Genomic DNA, 10,097 nt, shown 5'->3' with positions numbered 1-10,097 from the left:
AGCTTTAGCACAAAAGGCGCCGCTGTGTGCTGATGCGTCTTCTGCCTGAAAAACCAATGGAATTCTCAGTCCTGCATCAGTTGCGATTGTCACGGGATCCACATGCCTGCAGGCCTCAAGAATCAGAAAAGTGGACATCAGGGGAACGGAGGACAGGTAAGAAAAACGTTTGTTGTTTTTTTTTTTATTTTTATGTGTATATGAGGAACGGCATATAAAGAGAAATGACTACAGGGTGAGACATTACTTCATGAAGGGGGCTAGGAAAGTGGACATTACTACAAGATGACAAGACAAGAATGGGGCACATTGCTACAAGAGGACAAGGATGGGCAGATTACTACAAGATGGGGGCCAGGATGGGCATATTACTACAAGAAAGGGACAACGATGGGCACATTACTACAAGAAGGAGACCAGGATGAGCACATTAGTACACGAAGGAGACAAGGTTGGGCACATTACTACAGAAAGGAGACAAGGCTGGGCACATTACTACAGGATAGGGACAAGGATGGGCACATTACTATAGGAAGAGGACATTACTACAAGTCCACAACCTGCAGTAACCCTCAGTTTGATATAGTGCCGCACGACCATCTCTACCCTCACCTACTGTATCCTCACCCATCCCTTGTAGACTGTGGACCGTCACGGACAGGGTCCTCTCTCCTCCTGTACCAGTCTGTGCCTTGTTTTGTTTATGATTATTGTACTTGTCCCTACTATGTGTACCCCTTTTCACATGTAAAGCGGCATGGAATAAATGGCGCTATAATAATAATTAAAAAAAAAAAGTAATGATAATAAGGACCCCATGGGAACATTACAACAGGATGTTCACCAAAATTACTATGTGGTGCGAATTGTAAAACAATATTACTTACAAGAAGGGGATAAAATGTAAAAACAAATTCAAAATAAAGCATGACATTTTTTTACCATTAAAAATGCTTTTTTATATATCAACTAAAATAAACAAAAAGTGTACGTTTGTTAACATTATATCCATAACAATTCAAGCTATAAAACCTTAAGCCATACAATGAATGCCTTTTAAAAAATAAAAAAGAGCTAACAATGTTCAAAAAAGTGATCCAAAGATAGAAAAAATATGGTATCACTAAAAAATGTCACTTTCCTGCAAAGAATGCATAAAGTAATTTTCATTCTAAATCGCTATCTAATTAGTGCCAACATCTGAACTATTTTCTAATATACTTGCATTAATAATTCTGTATTCTTCCCTAATTATACTATCTTACTGCTGTTCTTTTTTTTTATACTTCCTTTTTGATCACTCTTTGTTTGAGAATCCCAGAAAATGCTGGGATACTCAAATGAGATGTCAATAGGGAACAGAGGCTGCAGTCACTGCCGCAGCCTCTGCCCCCTCCCTGAAATGAAGCGTCATCAGTGACACTTGTTTCAGGGGCTGGGCTAGTCCCTGCACGATGTGCATTGTCCTATGTGCACAATAATAGTATCCACTCTTTTGCCGGCTCAGATGAGCAATAACAAGCTGGCAGCAGAGCGCTGTCAGAATACCAGGCGTGTAAAGACCAGCAGGTGACATTAATGGTCTCCACACGCTGGGTATTGTGACATCGTTCTGGTGCCAGCCTGTTTCTATGCACACTGCATAGCGCACGGAGACTAGTTCAGTCCTTGGAATGAGTGTCACTGATGACACTTCGTTTCAGGAAGGGACAGAGGCTGCAGCAGCGTCTGCAGCCTCTGCCTCCTGATGACTCTTCATTTCAGTATCCCAGCATGCATTGCGATTCTCAATTGAAGAGTTATGAAAACGAAGTCGGGAAAAATACAAAAGCAATTGAATAGTGTAGTTAGGGAATGGTTGAGAATGTTTAATGCAAGTTTATTAGCAAATAAATTAGATTATGACATGCTAGGGATTTCAAGTGAAAATTACTTTGCCTTAGGACCACCCCTTTAAGTTTTAGATGATACCTTGTTTTAGATCCATTCATTCTTAGCAGATTGGCTCAGCAATGTGTCCTGAGACACCCATAGATTACTTAAATAACCTCTTTGAAGTGCATGGCTCAGGAGACAGGACTATAACTTTCTACCTCATCCGCTCTGCACTGTGTGCTCTTCTGTCTCATGAGCTGTACTTTTCAAGCTGAAATTTGAGCAATTGGCGGGGGACTCGGAATGGGTTGCCCACAAATCTGCTCAAAATTAATGACCCTAAAAGATATAAAATAATTTGTCAAAGTTTTAGTTATTCTTTAAGGTGCTATTAGACTTAGCCAATTATCTGTCTACCTAAACAAGTTGGCAATCACCTGATGCAGAAGCAAAGCATTTTTTCGTATGGTAAAATTTCTAAGCTTAAAGGAACTCCGTCACCCATTAAATGCCAATAACACTGCATAAACATTCATAATATGGAACATAGCACATACAAAAATCGCACCATGTGTATACACTTTAACTTTCCATTTGCTGAAAAATCCACGTTTATTTAAAATGCAAATGTGGTTGCATTAGTGCACACTTGGCACGGCCTATGCCTTGGTGCACTGTTCTTCCCTAATATTTGCATATTAAAACCAGTCCCTTGTATTGATTGACAGCGGTCTGAAAAATAGAGTGCTTCCAGTAACAGTGCAAGTGTGCCCACAATGTGGCTATGGGCACACTCCGATGCATGGATCCTGCCTGCACTTGATCGCTGCTCAATACACATGGCAGTGTAGTGAGTGACTTCAGGGAAGAGAGCACCATGGGACATGCATACAGGGCCACCACTAGGAATTTCAGGGCCCCTTAATGGCAACATATTTGGGCCCCCTTGAGATATATATATACACATACACACAGTCATGGCCCAAAATGTTAGCACCCTTAAGTTGTTCCAGAAAATGAAGTATTTCCCTCAGAAAATTAATAATACACCACCCCTCACTATAATACGCCCTCTACACAATACACCCTCTACAACGGCATTCTCCATATCTCTCCCACACTGCCCTTATGTGTAATATCCACCCCACACACTGCCTCTCTGTATAATATCTCCCACACAAACTGCCCCTCTATAATATCCCCCCACACTGGTCCTCTGTATAATATACCCCCACACACACTGCCCCTCTTCATAATATCCTCCCACGTACACTTCCCTTTTGTATACTGCCCCACACAGATTACCCCTCTGTATAGCATCCCCCTCATACACACACTGCCCCTCTGTATAATATTCCCCCATACACACACTACCCCTGTGTATAATATCCCCCCTATACACACTGCTCCTTGTAACACTTTGTTAAGAAAGAAGTGGGCACCACAGTGTAATAAATATAAATAATGGGAGGGGTGCTAAGGAAAATTGCAAAATATGAATTGTAACATGAGAGGAAAAAAGTTGCATAGTAAAAATGTGCACACCCAGCTATTTATATATAAAGATGGCTTTTATAGATACAAAAAATACTGTATAAGGCTGACAAAAACAAAGGTTAAAAACATGATTGACAAGAGAAAAATAATGGCTGAAATAGGGGGATAGACATAATCCTGTACTTATCCCCAATGAAGAATCAGGGCACTGATAATATAATGTACAATAAGTATATAAACAAGGTAATGTCCGCCGATAAAAAATATAATCCCAAAACACACAATATCTGGCTGTAGAACCTCACCTTAAGGGTAATGTGGCAGTAAGTCCATAGACGGTAGGTTTTCTACCTTTGTTTTTGTCCGCCTTATATGTTTTGTATTAATAAAAGCCAAGTGTGTGTGTAATAATAATAATAATATATATATACATATATATATATATATATATATATATATATATATATATATATAATGTCCCCTTCTTCGAATATTTGTCCCCAGCCTAGTATATATGTCACCTTCCTGTGCCATGTCTGGTATATGTCCCCATTCTGGTTTATTTGTCCCATCTTAAGGGACTCCTGGTATATATATATATATCCCCCTCCTGGGCACATTCTGGCATATATGTCCCCATACTTTTTTTCTGCCCCCTTCCTGGTGTATCTGTCCTCCTCTTGCTATTTATGTACCATCCTGGGGGCCTCCTGGTATATATATATATCCCCCTCCTGGGCACATTCTGGTATATATGTCCCCATCCTGGTTTCTGTCCCTTTACTGGTATATATATATATATCCTTCTTCTGGTATATGTGTCTCCTTCCTGGGCCCCTCCTGGCATATTTATGTGCTGCAAAAAGAAAAAAAACATGTTACCTACCCTCCCCAGCTTCCACTTCGCACAGTGTCCTTTCTGAGCCACGATGCATTTCAGCTGGATGGGCAATCTCCGACATGCATCTAGCTGTAGCAAGGTTGGGGTTGGTGAGGCACCCCACCACCCTCGGCAATCGTCTTTAGCTCACCAAGCGCTTACCTGTCCTTGCTGGCTACTGTGTCCTTGCCACCTCCGTGACTCTGTTTCCTGTAGCAGTGTGATGAGTGCAGAGTAATGAACTCATCATGCTGCGGCACACTGGGCCATGAGATGAGTCGCCGGTGCCTTGGTCTACCGCACTGACCCTGCCTCCAGTTGAGAAAATGACTAATTTGCATGTGCCACCCTTTTGCATGCAAATAAGCTATGTTTAGTAGCCAAAGTGACAAGCCCAGGCCCCTGTGCTGCGGCTCGGTGGAAAGTGCGGCCCGGGGCTTAATAAAGCTAAGTAATTACTCCGGGCCTGGCCAGGGCCCCTTCTTCATTGGGCCCAATACACCAGTCATAGTTGTCATCCCCGGACGGTGGCCCTGCATGCATATACTCTGTGTTCATTTAAACACCCAACATCCTCCTCATTGAAGCCGTTCCACTGGTGGCCAAAGGCAGGCAGGAACCAGGCATCAGAATACGCCTGCAGCCAGATTGTGTACATTGCCACACTAAAGGCCCTGTTACACGCAACGACATCGCTAACGAGATGTTGTTGGGGGTCACGGAATTCATGACGCACATCCGGCCTCGTTTGTGACGTCATTGCGTGTGACACATATGAGTGACCGCTAACGATGTAAAATACTCACCAAATCGTTGATTGTTGACATGTCGTCCATTTCCCAAATGTCGTTGCTCGTGCAAGTTGCAGGTTGTTCATCGTTCCTAAGGCAGCACACATCGCTAAGTGTGACACCCCAGGAACGACGAACAACACCGTACCTGCGTCCTCCGGCAACGAGGTGGGCGTGACTTTCTGCTGCTGCTCTCCGCCCCTCCGCTTCTATTGGACGCCTGCCGTGTGACGTCGCTGTGACGCCGCAAGAACCGCCCCCTTAGAAAAGAGGCAGTTCGCTGGCCACAGCGACGTCGCTAGGAAGGTAAGTATGTGCGATGGGTACTAGCAATATTGTGCGTCACGGGCAGCGATTTGCCCGTGATGCACAAACGACGGGGGCGGGTGCTTTCACGAGGTGTAAAACCCCCTTAACACTTGGAGCGCACCGATTTTAGGCAGCAGTCGCTTTTACCAATAGAGCGCTGTCAATAAAGATAGCAGACTGGTTTAGTATGCAAATAGAAGGGTGCAATGTTTGCACCAAGGCATAGGCCATGCCAAAAGTGTACTAATGCACACTCCTTTGCAAAAATTCAAAGACTTAAATTGTATAATATATATTATGTTATAAATATAATACATATTGCCTGAATACATTTTTCTGCTGTTTAATTGGCATTTGGAGTGTAACAGATTCCCTTTAAACATCATCTTTATTTGCAGCACATTGTCCTGTGAACACATGCAGCCAAGAACAATGCTATTCTATGTGCACAGGACAATCATGTTAAAGATCGTATTGTGCACATGAAAGTGCAGTCACAGGCTGTCTAATCAGGCTATTAAACAACTGACGATTGCCTGATATAGATCAGTGGTCATTTAAAACCTACATTTAGCCAATGTATGTAGTCACCACCTGCATTTAGCCAGCCTGACTTCTCACAGGTCCTGGTGCCATGATGACTTCACTTCCACACTTCACATCCACACCTCATCTCTGCAGACCTCCATCTTCTCCAGTCTTCTTTAGCACATCCCAACATTATGCCCTTAAGAATAGCACTGTTATTATACTGGTGCCTGAATAAAAATAATCACCTATCCTGTGCCTTAAATAAGCTCTATGTTGTCCCCTCAAATAAATAAACGCCCCTCACTGTGATCCCCACACTGTCTCACTTATGGTACATGACCACCACACCATCCCCCCTTATATAATATGACCACCACATTGTACCCCTTTATATACCATGACCATCACACATCCCCTCTTGTATACCATGACCACCACACCATCCCAGCTTATAAACCATGACCACCACACCGTATCCCCCTTATATACCAAAACCAACACACCACCCCCTTATATACTATGGCACTACAATTCCCCCTTTATATACTACTAGATGTAGTACCTGGGCGTTGCCCGGGATAGTAACTGTCTCTTTGTCTCTCTCCCAGTCTGTCTGTCTGTCTGTCTATCTCTTTCTGTCTGTGTGTCTGTGTGTGTGCCTCTGTCAGTGTGTCTGTCTCTTTCCCTTTCTGTCTGTGTCAGTCTCTATCCATATCTGTCTGTTTGTGTCGATCTCTGTCTGTCTCTGTATCAGTCTCTCTGTCTCTCTATCTCTGTGTCTGTCTCTTTTCCCCCTCCTGGCTCTTTTCCCCCTCCTGTCTTCCCCCCTGTCTTTTTCTCCTCTGTCTCTTTTCCCCCTCTGTCTCTTCCCCCCTCTGTCTCTGTCTCTTTCCCCCCTCTGTCTCTTTCCCTGCTCTGTCTCTTTCCCTCTCTGTCTCTTTCCCTGCTCTGTCTCTTTCTCCCTCTGTCTCTTTCCCCCTCTGTCTCTTTTTCCCTCTGTCTCTTTCCCCCTCTGTCTATCTCTTTCCCTATCTGACTGCCTCTGTCTGTCTCTTTGACTGTCTGTCTCTTTCTGTCTCTCTATCTGTCTCCCCACCGACATCTTATTACCTCACACATAAGCTTCTTATACTAACAATTTATTTTGTTCCTATAGCAACCACTCACAGCTCCTATTAATAAGCTGTAGCTCCTATCTCCATTGACTTTAATGGAGACAGGTGTTTTGGAGAGTAACTGTAAAGCGCGGGGGTTAAATTTTCCTGTCAAAACATAGTCTATGACGTTCCCTGAGTTACATGGGGCGTCGATGCAAAATTTTGTGATTGTAAATGCGACGGTGCGAATTCCTTTAGCGGACATACATACAGTCATATGAAAAAGTTTGGGCACCCCTACTAATGTTAACCTTTTTTCTTTATAACAATTTGGGTTTTTGCAACAGCTATTTCAGTTTCATATATCTAATAACTGATGGACGCAGTAAGATTTCTGGATTGAAATGAGCTTTATTGTACTATCAGAAAATGTGCAATCCGCAATTAAACAAAATTTTACCGGTGCAAAAGTATGGGCACCCTTATCAATTTCTTGATTTGAACACTCCTAACTACTTTTTACTGACTTACTAAAGCACTAAATTGGTTTTGTAACCTCATTGAGCTTTGAAATTCATAGGCAGGTGTATCCAATCATGAGAAAAGGTATTTAAGGTGGCCACTTGCAAGTTATTCTCCTATTTGAATCTCCTATGAAGAGTGGCATCATTGGCTCCTCAAAACAACTCTCAAATGATCTGAAAACAAAGATTATTCAACATAGTTGTTCAGGGGAAAGATACAAAAAGTTGTCTCAGAGATTTAAACTGTCAGTTTCCACTGTGAGGAACATCGTAAGGAAATGGAAGAACACAGGTACAGTTCTTGTTATGCCCAGAAGTGGCAGGCCAAGAAAAATATCAGAAAGGCAGAGAAGAAGAATGGTGAGAACAGTCGAGGACAATCCACAGACCACCTCCAAAGACCTGCAGCATCATCTTGCTGCAGATGGTCTCAATGTGCATTGGTCAACAATACAGCGCACGTTGCACAAGGAGAAGCTGTATGGGAGAGTGATGTGAAAGGAGCCGTTTCTGCAAGCACGCCACAAACAGAGTCGCCTGAGGTATGCAAAAGCACATTTTTGGCAAGCCAGTTACATTTTGGAAGAAGGTCCTGTGAACTGATGAAACAAAGATTGAGATGTTTGGTCATACAAAAAGGCATTATGCATGGAGGCAAAAAAACACGGCATTCCAAGAAAAGCACTTGCTACCCACAGTAAACTTTGGTGGAGGTTCCATCATGCTTAGGGGCTGTGTGGCCAATGCCGGGACCGGGAATCTTGTTAAAGTTGAGGATCGCATGGATTCAACTTAGTATCAGCAGATTCTTGACAATAATGTGCAAGAATCAGTGACGAAGTTGAAGTTACCCAGGAGATAAATATTTCAGCAAGACAATGATCCAAAACACCGCTCCAAATCTACTCAGGCATTCATGCAGAGGAACAATTACAATGTTCTGGAATGGCCATCCGAGTCCCCAGACCTGAATATCATTGAAAATCTGTGGGATCATTTGAAGCGTGCTATCCATGCTCGGCGATCATCAAATTTAACTGAACTGGAATTGTTTTGTAAACAGGAATGGTCAAATATACCTTCATCCAGGAACTCATTAAAAGCTACAGGAAGCGACTTGAGGCTGTTATTTTTGCAAAAGGAGGATCTACAAAATATTAATGTCACTTTTATGTTGAGGTGCCCATACTTTTGCACCGGTCAAATTATGATTAAATGCGGATTGCACATTTTCTGTTAGTACAATAAACCTCATTTCAATCCAGAAATATTACTCAGTCCATCAGTTATTAGATATATGAAACAGAAATAGCTGTTGCAAAAACCCAAATTGTTATAAAGAAAAAAGGTTAACAGTAATAGGGGTGCCCAAACCTTTTCATACGACTGTGTACACACACACACACAAAAACACACACACACATACACTCAGCTTTATATATTAGATAACCACCACACTGTCCCCCCTTATCTACTATGACCACGACACCATCCCCTCTTATGAATTACACCCAATGCACCCTCCTCACTTATAAACTACAATTTCCATGCTGCCCCCTCTTCGAACATATTTAGATGGCTTAGAGTGGTTGAATCTACTGATAGATTCCCTTTAATATGCACATTATCAAAAAAATGTCCTGGGTTAATAATGGAAATGTAGCCATAAAAATTGGATGCAACATGGATGATTCATTTCAGACCTAATTTATTTGAGCTTCCATAGACTTGTGTCTGCCAGTTTCATCTGACATACAGAACAAACTAGTGCAGATCATGAGTTATTTGCCATGAAACTCTTGATTGTTCGGTGATCACGTTTCAAAAGTTTGTCAATTTCAAGACTGCTGCATTCCTCTGCAAGACATCTCACATTTTGGACTTTTCAGAGCCCGTCAAATCTCTCTTCTAACCCACTTTGCCGAAGGAAAGGAAGTTGCCTAATAATTAAGTGTCGCGGGCGGAGGAGGGGACGTTACACTCACCCACTGCTCGGGTCCGGCTGCTGCTGCTGCTCGGTGGTGGCTCGAGCGGTGGGCCGGATCCCGGGGACTCGAGCGGCGTTCCTCGCCCATGAGTGAAAGGGAGAATTGGTGTGTGGTTTGGGGAATATTGTCCGTGACGCCACCCACAGTTGTGGTGAGGTTGTGACACCACCGCTGCTCTGGACGGGGATCCTGGGAGCGATGACAGGGAGCAGCTTGGATGTTGGTTCTCCCCTCCGTGGGTAGGGGGGGGTTTGTTGTCCCGGGGCCCCAGTGAAGGTGTTAGGGATAGCAGGCGGGTTACGAGGCCTAGTGAGGTGCAGGGTCGCGGGGGCAGCGCTGTGCCGCACGGCACGGTGGTACTCACTCACCCAGTAATTCACACAGAGTCTCTGGTCAAACAAATGGCTGGATGGACGGGTCCCACAGGCGGCTGCGGTTATTGTCCTCTCAGTAGGTTGATGGTGACTGCCTTTCCCTGCACCTGTGTTGTGTTTACGGTTCCAATGGCTTCCCACCGGTAACCCGCTCCCCAGCTTGGATGGATGCTGAGGGAGCCCCTTTTGCCCGCAGGCTCTGGCCCTGGGAACTGTAGCCTTGGTGGTGAC

The sequence above is a fragment of the Anomaloglossus baeobatrachus genome, chromosome 2 (genome assembly GCF_048569485.1).
Source record: "Anomaloglossus baeobatrachus isolate aAnoBae1 chromosome 2, aAnoBae1.hap1, whole genome shotgun sequence".
NCBI lineage: Eukaryota > Metazoa > Chordata > Amphibia > Anura > Aromobatidae > Anomaloglossus > Anomaloglossus baeobatrachus.
This window is presented reverse-complemented; position numbering follows the sequence as displayed.